Genomic DNA, 14,277 nt, shown 5'->3' with positions numbered 1-14,277 from the left:
GGGCCTCCTTTTATATGCTCAAGGGGTCACTGACAGGTGGCAACGTAGACAAGGGTAAAAATGGAAAATAGTTGCGGTTGGTACAACTACCTGTACAGTGTACCATACCTAACCCTGACAGCAGGGGACAAAGGCATTAAATGCCCGTCTGCGTTGCCCAAATAGTGCAAAAAGGGACCGCCAGGGACGCCACCGCTTGCCACGATGGCAATCTTGTCAGCGCCACTAGCCACCGCGCACCGCTGGCTGCACAGCCTCTTGCCACGCGCGCTTGGAAAGGTCCCAAGGCGACACGTTGGTGGATGTGCTGGAGCGCGGGTACAGAGTGGTAGCTTGCCGCGGCAAGCGCCTTGCCGCAGTCGTTGTCTTGTCGCGTCCGGAAGCTTGTCGCTAACCGGGCCTTGCCGGGACGCGTGGCGCGTCGCGGCAAGTTCCTTGAGATGCCTCGGTTGGCCTTCCCGGCAAGCTCCTCTTGTCGGGGCCTTGTCTCCTTGGCTTGAATACTTTGTTCTTGAATGGCTCCAAAGGAACCACGGAGGACCTTGGCGGTCACCCGGCAAGCCTTGCCGCGGGGTGCTGCGACTGCCCGTGCACAAGTTCGGGATACTAGGGTACCCCTACTCTAGTACATCGACATATACCTGTCGGTATTTGTGAGGATGTGCCTATTGTGGTTGCAAATGTCACTATCTTAGCGGACTTTGTTATTCTTGATATTCCCGAGGACGATAGTATGTCGATTATCCTTGGTAGACCTTTTTTGAATACTACAGGGGCTATTATTGATTGCAACAAAGGCAATGTCACTTTTCATGTTAATGGTAATGAGCATACGGTACAATTTCCGAGGAAACAATCTCAAGTTCATAGCATCAATTCTATTAGAAAAGTTCCAACTATTATTATTGGAGGTTTTAAATTTCCTCTCCCTACTGTCAAGAAAAAGTATGATATTCTTATTGTTGGGGATTTTCATATCCCCGTTGAGGTAACTTAGTGTTATTCAAAATTTCTCCGGTTCCGTGTTATTCGGAATGAGTTTATTAACAAGACTTGATCAACCTTGTTAGTGGATTCATTTTGATGATCATGAGTTGGATGAAACTAGAAGGCACAACTTTCTGTAGCCTTTTTTTACTTTATGTTATTTAGAATAAGTAAAGCAAAAATAGTATTATCCATCTTTTTTTGAATTATCCATGCATTAAAAAAATACCCCAAAAATAAAAGTGCTCCAAATGCCCTGCAAATTTGGTATGATTTTTAGGAATATTTGAGGATTTGAGGCACTGAAAACACTGCAGGAGGGGCAAGCACCAGGCCACGAGAGTGGAGGGCTCGCCCCCTTATAGGGCGCGCCCCCCTATCACGTGGGCCCCTGGTGGCCCCTCCACTTATGCCAGCACCCACACACTTCATCTTCTACCCAAAAAAATCCCCATCCATCTCAAGCACGAGTTCTAGCTCATTTTGCTGCGATTTTCGATCTCCTTGCTCAAACTCCATTCACAAAACTGCTTTGGGAGATTGTTGCTTGGTATGTGACTCCTCCATTGGTCCAATTAGTTTTTGTTCTAGTCCTCATTGCAAATTTTTGCTGCATAGGTGACTGTCGGTGTCAAAACCGGCGGATCTCGGGTAGGGGGTCCCGAACTGTGCGTCTAGGCGGATGGTAACAGGAGACAAGGGACGCGATGTTTTTACCCAGGTTCGGGCCCTCTCGATGGAGGTAAGACCCTACTCCTGCTTGATTGATATTGATGATATGGGTAGTACAAGAGTGGATCTACCACGAGATCGAGGAGGCTAAACCCTAGAAGCTAGCCTATGGTATGATTGTTGTAATGGTTGTGTGTCCTACGGACTAAAACCCTCCGGTTTATATAGACACCGGAGAGGGCTAGGGTTACACAGAGTCGGTTACAATGGTAGGAGATCTACATATCCGTATCGCCAAGCTTGCCTTCCACGCCAAGGAAAGTCCCATCCGGACACGGGACAAAGTCTTCAATCTTGTATCTTCATAGTCTTGGAGTCCGGCCGATGATGATAGTCCGGCTATCCGGACACCCCCTAGTCCAGGACTCCCTCAGTAGCCCCTGAACCAGGCTTCAATGACGATGAGTCCGGCGCGCATATTGTCCGGCATTGCAAGGAGGGTTCCTCCTCTGAATAATTCATAGAATATTGTGAACACCAGGATAGTGTCCGGCTCTGCAAAATAAATTCCACATTCCACCATAGAGAGAATAATATGTACACAAGTTTAATTTGCTGACGTATTTCGGGCATGACGTCATCCCACGACCAAGCCTTTACGTTTTTTATTATACCACCTCAGCGCGTTTAGCGAAGCGGTTTCCTTGGCACGTCTTGTCGAAGCAGAGATCGTGTTCCCCTTATTCTGGGATTCTCATCAATACGGACGTGGGTAATCCAACCGCGCCATTGATGGTGGTGCTTGGGAGATAAGCGAGTTTTACCAGGCCGGTGGGGACGCATAGTCTTCGTCTGCCCATATATAAGGGGATAAGGATCCACCTTTTTACCTACGCCTTCTTCCTCCTTTGCTTATCCATCTCCGCGCACTCGAGCTCCAGCGCCCAAGTACGCACATCTCACCTCGACCTTCTCCAGCCTGTCCGGAGCGGGAGGCAAGTGGATGGTCTTCTCCGTTACGGAGGAGCACGTCGAGAAGTTGCGCGGCGCTAGATACCTGTCCAGCGACATCGCGCACCGGCTGCCCGACAAGGGGCAGCTCATCCCCACCCCCAGGCCCCATGAGAGGGTCGTATTCCTTCCCCACTTCCTCCGCGGACTGGGCTTCCCACTTCATCCCTTCGTCCGGGGGCTCATGTACTACTACGACCTGGATTTCCACGATCTGGCACCAAACTTCATCCTCAACATCTCGGCGTTTATCGTCATGTGCGAGGCCTTCCTCTGCATCCAGCCCCACTTTGGCTTGCGGCTCAAGACCTTCAATGTCAAGCCGAAGGTTGTGAAGGGCGTCCAAGCGGAGTGCGGAGGCGCCATGGTGGGCAAGATGCCCATCGTCCTCTGGCTTGAGGGCGCCTTTGTGGAAACCATCAAAGGGTGGCAATAGGGGTGGTTCTATATCACCGAGCCGCGGGACCCTAAATGGGCGGCGGCCCTCGAGTTCAGATCTGGTGCCCCTATGCAGCTCACCTCCTGGAAAGAGAAGGGCTTGCTAAAGGGCAGTTCGGAGGAGCTGACCGGACTCCAGTCCTGTCTCCAGACCTTGGTGAACAAGAAGCTCAAGCTTGTCAACGTGATCCAGATCATGCTCGTCCGCCGGATTCTCCCCTGCCAACAACGGGCCTTCAATTTGTGAGAATTTGATCCGGCACAGCACCGGACCCTTAGCGGGCTCTTCGACACAACGTACGAAGCTGCCTGGAGGGTGCTGTTCAAGGGGGGAGAAGCCCCCGCATCCGCGACCAAAGATCGCAGATTCAACACGAAACGCCCGGCCGGTGCGGTAAGTTTATCCTTTATGGGACACGTATTTCTTTCATAGTTTGACTCTATGTGGGCTCTAAAATTCCCCATGCCTTTGACAGGACTGGCAGAGGACGTCCGGACAGGTTAACTGTCCGGCTCCCCTCCCTGAAGAACCAGCGGATGCCCGTTTAACGGGGCTGCTAGTCCCGGCACTTTATGTGGTGCCGGAGAAGAAGGCCAAGAAGAAGGCCACGGGAACCCGAAGGAGTTCCCGGCGCTAGGTGGTATCGGACTCATCCTCCGATGACTCCGAGGCGGACTCCTCCCCCGAAGGTGAGGAGGAGAGAGAAGACTCTCCCTAGGAGGGGGGAGAGAGGAAGAGGAAGGCTTCCCCAACGGGGGAGGCCGAAGGGTCCAAGAGGGGAAGGACCCTTCCTCTGGACAGCTGCGCCAACGCCAACGATGGCGACGAGGAATGGCCCTCAAGGGCCAAGCCCCTGGCAAGATCGTAAGTGTTCGGATTCCTGAGTGATTTGTAATTTTTCTTTTGTGCCTCGTAGTGTCCTTCTAATGCCGCATACTACCTGTAGTCCGGCCGAGGAGGATCTTCCTGCTTCATCCAGCGGGTCCTTGGCTCCGTCGGATGTAGATTCCAGTCCGACCGCCTCCACCCCTCGCGATGCTGAGGACGCCGAGGTGGTATCCTAGGAGGGGACCCGCCAGGAGGGGGAGGCGCCGGAGGTGCCACAAGGCAACCTCCCGGACTTCGTGCCAGACTCCGTGCCGGAACCCGCAGTGGTTACGGAGTCCGGCAGGCGGCCCCTTCGTAAGAAGGGCAAGACCGTGACACCGGCAGCCTCCGTCCAACCGGAGGTGCTGGACAACTTGTTGGAGGCGCTCAACGGCGCTTCCATCAAGGAAGAACACCGCACTATCATGAGTGCGGTGATTCAGAAGGTTCAGCTCGCCAAGAGCGGGCTGACCGAAGCCTGCAGTAGCCTTCTAACAGGCTTTGAGGTAAGAAGTTTAAAATATGTAATGTGATACCGCATAGACAGTAGCCCCTGATGCTCGGTTCGGTGTTCGGAAAGAAAAACCGGACTGAGGATCTAAAAAAGATATACGCAGGAGTGCTAAAAATATGTCAATATGGGTTTGCAGGCTGCGCTGCTGACCTCTGCCGCACTGACTGCAGAGGTCGGTGCTTTGAAGCAAGACCTCGAGCGGTCCGAGCAGGAGCTCGGCCTTGCCAAGAAGCAGCTCGAGGACAAAGAAGGTGAGTAACACCACTTTGAAATTTGTACCTTACAGAAAAGGATTTTGGTTGCAATGGAAATTACAAGGATAACGTGGGTACTGCAGGGGCCACGAACGAGGTGGCGACCCTGAAGGAGGCCGTGTCCGCGGCCGAACGCAATGCGGCCGCGGAACGAGCGGAGCGAGAGAAGCAGGAGGCGCGGGTGGCGGAGGTACGGCAAGAGCTCCAGGCTCTGATGGAAAAGCATGAGAGTTTGGAGCGCGACCCGAAGACTCGAGAGTCCGAGCTTGCCTCGGCTCTTGAAAGTGCCAAAGCCGCTAAGGCCGAGGCCCATAAGGCCCTCCAGGAGATTGAGGCGGTGAAGAAAATAGCGGCGGTTAAGGCATTTTTCATGCAAAGCAAGCATGTGAATGTAAATTACCTGTTACTTACCCGAATTCGGAGTTCTCCAGGGGCGTTTGGAGATCTGCCTCGCAGCTTATCCGATGCCGCCGCATTCTACCGGGCCGAGGAGAGGGGCTCAACGGAGAAGGTCTTCTGGTCTCAGTACGCTGAGGCCGGACATCCGGTGCCCCCTAGCGACCAGCTGAAGTAGCTGGTCGAGCTCCACAAGGTAGCCGAGCAGGCCATGATGGGCCTCATGGTCCAGCTGTGGCCTGGAGAGGCCATGCCTGGGAGCTACTTTGGCCTCGTGCGGCGGCTGGTGGATGCTTTCCCCTGGGTGGAGGTCATCAAGCGCTCCGCCTGCATTGAAGGTGCCCGTCGGGCCCTTGCCCGTGCAAAGGTGCACTGGGGCAGGCTGGATGCTGAGAGGCTTCTGAGGGACGTGCCGCCGGCGGGCAAAGAGTATCGTACGCCCGAAATGTACTATAAGACTATCCTGAAGGGTGCCCGCAAGATTGCGGATTTGTGCCCCAGAGATGTAATTATTGAGTAAACTCGCAATGTGTTATCCTGTGCGCTGAAAACTTTGTTCATATGCGCTAAGCAACGCTTATTGATTTAAAATATTACCTTCTGTGCGGCTGTTTATAAAATCTGAGAGATGGCAAGTCGTCGGCTTCAGCCCCCATGCCACGGGTGCTGGGGTGTTCGGGATAAACTTGAGCACTCTTGTTCCCATTTTTGGGTCCATCTAGGGAGGCGCTCAACACAACGAACAAGGCAAACGGACTTATAATGCTTGAACACTCTCACGTAGCCATAGAATTCTATAATTTTAAATTTCGGCGAAGCCCCTAGTATTCGTAAGACCGAGTTCGGGGCGCTATCCACGCCTGGGCCGGACACAGCCGGTTCCTCGCTCGAAGCGGCATAAGTCTTTAGGGACTCGAAAAGACCTCTCGAACAGCGACCAGTCTCTCGCCTTATCATGACAGTTAGTTTTAGCTTTCTCCACTGAGGCGCTCGCCCAACTCAACCGGGGCACAATCGCAGTGGTTCTCCCAGTGCTACCTTAGCCGACAGAACGAAATATAAGGTACCAAAACATGGGAGCCGGGAAAACCCAACTATTTACCCAAGACATGATTCGGAGCCGATGCATATAATGCTATAAGTTCGGGGTGCCACACTTGTGAAAGTGTTCGGACTTATCACACCATAATGCGGGGAACACAAGCCCCTGGTGTATTCTGCCGTACCAAAATGTACGGGTGCAAGATGTCATTAATGAACATATATGTAAAAAAAGGAATGCAATTATAGGCAAAAAGTGCTGCATCGTTTATTCAAGGAATTCTGCTATGAGTGCAGGATGATACAAATAGTGGGGTAAGCAAGGGATTGGACTAATTAAACATGTCCCCCTCCAGGGGTGGGGCTGCGGACTGGTGTATTTAACAAATTTAATGCTCATAATGGAGACCACCTGAGTGTTCGTCGTAGCCTTTGTCCCTCCTTGGCTGTTGCATCGTGAGTTCGGCAGATCTACTATCGGACAGGGCCTCTGGTGAACGGAGTCCTGTGGAAAAATAAAAAAAAGGAAGAAAAAAGAGCGACACACTTGGGAGCCCCTGGTGTGGTTAAGCCGCACTCTGGGCCTGTCGTGGTCGTGCCCCTCCCCCTATGCCCACGGTATCTCCAGAGCGTAGTGATGTACGCGAAGAGCTGGTCTTGGAATCATGCGAGGGCTGGGGTTGGGGCCACATTGCTACGCGTGCTCGGAACGGGCCAGGTGGTCTTGATTGATGTTACTCCGGGCGCGTTTGGCCATGTCCGGTCGTTTAACGGCCGTACTCGAAAATTGCTTTAAAAGGCTGCTCTGTACTTCTGCCGCGAGAGCCGCTGTGTGTTCCTTCGTTCGGAGGGAGCGTTCAGTATTTCCATTGACCGTGATGACTCCACGAGGGCCTGGCATCTTGAGCTTAAGGTGTGCATAATGCGGTATCGCGTTGAATTTTGCAAACGCGGTTCGTCCGAGCAGAGCGTGATAGCCGCTGCGGAACGGGACTATATCGAAGATTAACTCCTCGCTTCGGAAATTATCCGGGGATCCGAAGACCACTTCCAGTGTGAATGAGCCTGTACAATTGGCCTCAACACCTGATATGACGCCTTTGAAGGTCGTCTTTGTAGGTTTAATCCTTGAGGGGTCTATGCCCATCTTGCACACTGTATCCTGATAAAGCAGTTTCAGACTGCTGCCGCCGTCCATCAGGACTCTAGTGAGGTGAAATCCATCGACGATTGGGTCTAAAACCAATGCGGCGAATCCACCATGATGGATACTGGTAGGGTGGTCCCTTCGATCGAAAGTGATCGGGCAAGAGGACCATGGATTGAACTTTGGGGCGACTGGCTCCATCGCATATACGTCCCTAAGTGCACGCTTCCGTTCCCTCTTGGGTATATGGGTTGCGTATATCATGATTACCGTTCGCACTTGTGGGGGGAAACCCTTCTTTCCTCTACTGTTCGGCGGTCGGGTCTCTTCCTCGTAGTCGCTGTGCAGCCCCTTGTCATTGTTTTCGGCAATTAACTTGCCTGCCTGCTTGAATACCCAACAATCTCTGTTGGTGTGATTAGCTGGCTTGTCGAGGGTGCCATGTATCTGGCAATAGCGGTCGAGTATTCGGTCTAAATTGGACGGACCCGGAGTAGTTCTTTTGAATGGCTTCTTCCGCTGACCGGGTTTAGAGACTCTGAATCCGACGTTGATGTCGTATCCTCATTGTTATTGCCGTTAACACGGCGTTTGTTTTTGTTTCGACGCGACCTGCCGTTGTGGTCCTTAGTATCCGGACTACCAGCATTTTTGCTGAGGTTGTTGCTGCGAGCTAGCCAGTTGTCCTCTCCCGCACAGAAGCGGGTCATGAGTGATGTGAGGGCGGCCATGGATTTCGGCTTTTCCTGTCCTAGGTGCCGGGCCAACCACTCGTCGCGGATGTTATGTTTGAAGGCTGCGAGGGCCTCTGCATCCGGACAGTCGATGATTTGATTTTTCTTTGTTAAGAACCATGTCCAGAACTGTCTGGCCGATTCGTCTGGCTGCTGAATTATGTGGCTTAGGTCATCGGCGTCTGGTGGTCGCACATATGTGCCCTGGAAGTTGTCGAGGAATGCGGCTTCCAGGTCCTCCCAACACCCAATTGACTCTGCGGGCAAGTTGTTATGCCAATGCCGAGCTGGTCCTTTGAGCTTGAGTGGGAGATACTTGATGGCATGGAGATCGTCGCCGCGGGCCATATGGATATGAAGGAGATAATCTTCGATCCAAACCGCGGGGTCTGTTGTGCCATCGTAGGATTCAATGTTCACGGGTTTAAACCCTTCAGGGATTTTATGGTCCATTACTTCGTCAATGAAGCATAGTGGGTGCGCGGCGCCTCTATATTGAGCAATATCACGACGTAGCTCAAGAGAGCGTAGTCTGCTGTGTTCGGACCGGCCGGGGTTGCTGTATTCGGCGCGACGGTAGTCGTCGTGGGTCGTGGGACGCCCACGTGATCCGTAGATAGATCTGGATTGTCTTGCCTTGTCCTCCAATATATCCTGCAAGTCCGGCGCATTCCCTCGTGGCTTCGTACTTTTCGAGCGGTGCCGGGGTACGGTCCTGATGGAGGGCCTAGATGCCTCTCTGTCGCGACCACGGGGTGGTCGGTCTGCCGTACTATGCGCTGGTCAAGAAGGTTTATATGCCTCCTCTAGTCGGGGGAGCAACTTGCGTTTTGAGTAGCTCTTGGAGGGGCGATCGAGTTCATACTCTTCGGCCGCGAGGACCTCGGTCCATCTGTCGGCCAGCAGGTCTTGATCAGCTTGAAGCTGTTGCTGCTTTTTCTTTAGGCTATTTGCCGTGGCAATTAGCCTGGGTTTAAAACGCTCTTGTTCGACGGGATCCTCTGGCACGACGAATTCGTCGTCGTTGAGGCTTGCCTCGTCTCCGGAGGGAGGCATGTAATTGTCATCCTCCTCGTCTGCCGCTCTCTCTCGACGGCTGGCTTCCCCGTCCTCCTTTGCTGAATCTTGCTGGAGGGGGTTGTGTTCGACACTCTCTGGGTGTTATTATCTCCGGTGCCGGAATCTCCATTCTTGCTGTGGCGGGATTTAGAGCGGCGCCGCTGACGTCGGCGCTTGGGCTGTTTCTTAGAGGAATCTGCCTCCGCTGCTTCTTCGCCGCCCCCATCCTTTGGGGTGTCCACCATGTATATGTCGTATGACGAGGTGGTCTTCCAGTGCCCTGTAGGCGCTGGTTCTTGGTCGTCTCCGGCATCGTCGTCCATACCGTCGATGTCTTCGGAGTCGTAGTCTAGCATGTCGGTTAGATCGTCGACAGTGGCTACAAAGTGGGTGGTGGGTGGGCTTTGAATCTCTTCGTCATCCGCATCCCAACCATCCTGACCGTAGTCCGGCCAGGGCTCTCCTGATAACGAGAGATGCTTTAGCGAATTTAGGATGTCGCCAAAGGGTGAGTGCTGAAAGATGTCCGCGGCGGTGAACTCCATGATCGGCGCCCAATCGGATTCGATTGGCACGGGTGCAGGAGGTTCGGAGTCCAGCAAGGAGTCCGGCGCCTCGGAGTCACGAGCTTTATAAGGGACAAGGTCAGTGTTCGGCTCTATCGCCGTAGAAGTCGCAGCCCTCGAGGCGGTGTCCAGCCACCTATCCTTGATCTGCGCGGTCGGCTCCGAACTATAGGTCGGGGCGGACTCGTGTGCGGCCTACAAGGCACTGTCCGGCGGTAGAGCTAGATCGTGCCCATCGTGACAGTGCGGCACGCTCGGCTGTGGCTCGAATCCGTCGAAGATCAAGTCCCCATGGATATCGGCCGTGAAGTTTAGGCTTCCAAACCTGACCTGATGGCCAGGGGCATAGCTTTCGATCTGCTCCAGATGGCCAAGTGAATTGGCCCGCAGTGCAAAGCCGCCGAACACGAAGATCTGTCCGGGGAGGAAAGTCTCACCCTGGACGGCATTGTTGTTGATTGAAGAAGCCATCAAGCCTATCGGTGATGTCACAGAGGAACTCTCAATGAAAGCACCAATGTTGGTGTCAAAACCGGCGGATCTCGGGTAGGGGGTCCCGAACTATGCGTCTAGGCGGATGGTAACAGGAGACAAGGGAGGCGATGTTTTTACCCAGGTTCGGGCCCTCTCTATGGAGGTAAAACCCTACTCCTGCTTGATTGATATTGATGATATGGGTAGTACAAGAGTGGATCTACCACAAGATCAAGGAGGCTAAACCCTAGAAGCTAGCCTATGGTATGATTGTTGTAATGGTTGTGTGTCCTACGGACTAAAACCCTCTGGTTTATATGGACATCGGAGAGGGCTAGGGTTACACAGAGTCGGTTACAATGGTAGGTGATCTACATATCCGTATCGCCAAGCTTGCCTTCCACGCCAAGGAAAGTCCCATCCGGACACGGGACGAAGTCTTCAATCTTGTATCTTCATAGTCTTGGAGTCTGGCCGATGATGATAGTCCGGCTATCCGGACATCCCCTAGTCCAGGACTCCCTCAGTGACCATGTTCTTGAGCTTGCATGTTAAATTTATGAGGTCCCAAGCAATTCTAATGCATGATATAGGCTCTAGGCACTTGTAGGAGTAGTTACTACCAATCTTGTTCAGTTTTATTCACTTTTATTTTGAAGTTACTAAAATTTCAGAAATTTTCAGAAAAATAATTATGCTTAGAAGAATGTACCAAGGTGGTTCCTCGGCAACGAAAGGGCCAAAGATTGCTATACGTGAGCAAGATGTTGAATTGCCGAGGGACACGGATGTACGAGCTTGTGAGTGGCCATCCGATGATTTTATGGTCAAAGCAGGCTTCAAGGAGGAAACGCGTATGTGCGTAGTGCCGAGCTGGATGACTTTTTACAAGATAAGTGTCCGCAGTACTATCAATTGACTGATTCTTTTGTGCGGAGGTTCAAATATAATTGTGCGCGTAATTCTCCTAGTGTCATATTTGATATTTATGATAGATCTCATACCATGGATTTAGAGTATTTCACAACTGCTTGCAAACTCCCACAATGGGGTAATATTAATGATCCTCACAAATCTGAATTTAGAGATTTTCTTGCTAGTATTACTGTGGGAGAATCTAGGGACATAACACAAGCTACCATAGGGAGCATTCATTTTCCTGCTATACATTATTTTGCTCTCTTCATTGGTAGATGCTTTAACGGTAAAGACGAAGCATGTCACATGTGTGTTCCTGATGTGTGTGTCCTCAAGAGTGCTGTGTTATGTTATAAAGGTTATAACTTGGGGGCAATAGTTGCACGTAGGTTGCAGAGTAATAGTAGAAAGGGAAATTTATTTGGAGGAATTTATGCAACCCATGTGGCTAATTATCTTGGTATAGCCCCACGAGAGGGAGATATGATAATACCTCCTGTTTATTTGGACTCTAAAGCTATGGTCCATCATCAATTTCTTGGGAGGAATGAACAATTCCTCCAATATCTACTAATCTATGACAGACGCAACGTCGTCCATGTTACTCTTCCTGCTCCCTACCTTTTTGATTATCAGGCAAAAGAAAGATATGTTGTCACCAGGGAGGAAGCAACTGAACACGAGAGGAGAGCGGAGGCAGCTCGCCGACACGCTGCAGCTCAGGAGGCGGTTGCCGCTGCATCTCAGTACGACCCCGGTTTCACTTATGGATATCAGCCAGGCGGTCCTTGGTACTAGACCAACTTAGGCCAAAAGCCTAAGCTTGGGGGAGTACGTATTTCTCACCGACTTTACATTCATGTTCACACACTAGTCATCGGTGCTCATACTCTTTCATTGTATTATCCATGCTAGTTTAAATTTCTTTTTCTAGTTTTCTTCTTGTGTGTTTGATAAACCTTAAGAAAAACCAAAAAAATTAGTTAGTTAATTTCCATGCTTGTAGTAGAAATTAAAATGAAAACCCAAAAAGATTTCTAGTTCCTCTTATTACTTGTTGGGAGCTTTCCCGTGTAAATAGTTTTATTTTCTTTTCTTTCCTTTGGGGGTGGAGAAGACCATATTGAAAATGTTTAGTGTCTCTCATATGCATGATTGTTTATTTAACTTAGAGCCCATATTACTTGTCTTCTCTCTTGAGTTGAATGCTTGCAGATTCCAGCTTAGTCCAATGCACGTGCACTCTTATTATTATACACATCGTTCGGTCGTGCAAGTGAAAGGCAATAATGACGAGATATGATGGACTTATTGAGATGAGAAAAGCTGGTATGAACTCGACCTCTCTTGTTTTTGTAAATATGATGAGTTCATCGTTTCTGAGTCAGCTATTATGAAGTAAACATATTTGTAGTGACATTTAGAGATTATAGTTGCTTGTGCCATGCTTGATTAGCTATGAGTTATAATGGTTTACATTGCGTGCCAACATGCTATTAGAATGATTATGATGTGGTATGATGGGATGGTATCCTCCTCTGAATAAATTGAGTGACTCGACTTGGCACATGTTCACACATGTAGTTGAATCAAATCAACATAGCCTTCATGATATTTATGTTCATGGTGGATTATATCCTACTAATGCTTGTACTCGGTGTGAATTAATTTAATGCATGTTTATGACTGTTGTCGCTCTCTCAGTTGGTCGCTCCCCAGTCTCTTGCTAGACTTCACCTGTACTAAGCGGGAATACTGCTTGTCCATCCAAACTCCTTAAACCCCAAAGTTATTCCATATGAGTCCACTATACCTTCCTATATGCGGTATTTACCTGCCATTCCAAGTAAATTTGTATGTGCAAAACTCCAAACCTTCAAATGAAATTCTGTTTTGTATGCTCGAGCAGCTCATGTTACAACTAGGGCTGCCTATATCTTCCATGCTAGGTGGGTTATTCTCAAGAGGAGTGGACTCCGCTCCTCATTCACGAGAATGGGCCAGTAACCGGGATGCCCAGTCCCATGATCCAAAAAGATCAAAGCAAATCAAAATAATTAAACAAAACTCCCCCAGGGCTGTTGTTAGTTGGAGGCACTCGTTGTTTCAAGCAAGCCACGGATTGATGCTTGTTGGTGATTGGGGGAGTATAAACCTTTACCATTTTGTTTGGGAACTTCCTATAATGCATGTAGTTTGGAAGATAAAGCCATCTCATAGTTGTTGCGTTGATAGCAAAACTATGCCGCTTATTCAATCTCTATTTTAAAATCGAGCTCTGGCACCTCTACAAATCCCTGCTTCCCTCCACGAAGGGCCTATCTATTTACTCTTATGTTGAGTCATCACCCTTCATATAAAACGCACCCGCTGGAGAGCACACTGTCATTTCCATTAATTACTACTAGTTTATATTGGGCATGACTTGATTGGATCTCTTTTACCATGAATTACAATGTTTAGTCAGTGCTTGATCTTTAAAGGTGCAATGCATTTATGTTTTGCGGTCTCAGAAAGGGCTAGCGAGATACCATCTTGTTATATCATGTTATGATTATTTTGAGAAAGTGTTGTCATCCGAGTTTTATTATTATGGCTCGCTAGCTGATTATGCTTTTGATATGAGTAATTGTGAGACCTAAGGGTTATTGTGAGTATGGTTAGTTCATAATATTTGCTGAAACTTGAATGCTGGCTTTTCATGTTTACAACAACAAGAGCAAACAGAGTTTGTAAAAGTTTTTTCTTTATCACTTTCAGCTTATCAACTGAATTGCTTGAGGACAAGCAAAGGTTTAAGCATGCGGGAGTTGATATGTCTCCAACGTATCTACTTTTCCAAACACTTTTGCCCTTGTTTTGGACTCTAACTTGCATGATTTGAATGAAACTAACTCGGACTGACGCTGTTTTCAGCAGAACTGCCATGATGTTGTTTTATGTGTAGAAAAGAAAAGTTCTCGGAATGTCCTGAAAATCCACGGAGGCACTTTTTGGAATTAATAAGAATTTATGGGTGAAATAAATACACGAGGGGGCCCACCTATAGGGCGCGCCCCCCTATCTCGTGGCCCCCCTGGACCTCCACCGACCTCAACTCCAACTCCATATATTCACGTTCGGGGAGAAAAAAATCAGAGAGAAAGTTTCATCGCGTTTTACGACACGGAGCCGCCGCCAAGCCCTAATATCTCTCGG

This window comes from Triticum dicoccoides, chromosome 2B, assembly GCF_002162155.2.
Source record: "Triticum dicoccoides isolate Atlit2015 ecotype Zavitan chromosome 2B, WEW_v2.0, whole genome shotgun sequence".
Taxonomy (NCBI): Eukaryota; Viridiplantae; Streptophyta; class Magnoliopsida; order Poales; family Poaceae; genus Triticum; species Triticum dicoccoides.
The sequence above is the reverse complement of the archived record's forward strand: the minus strand, read 5'-3'. Positions refer to the sequence as shown.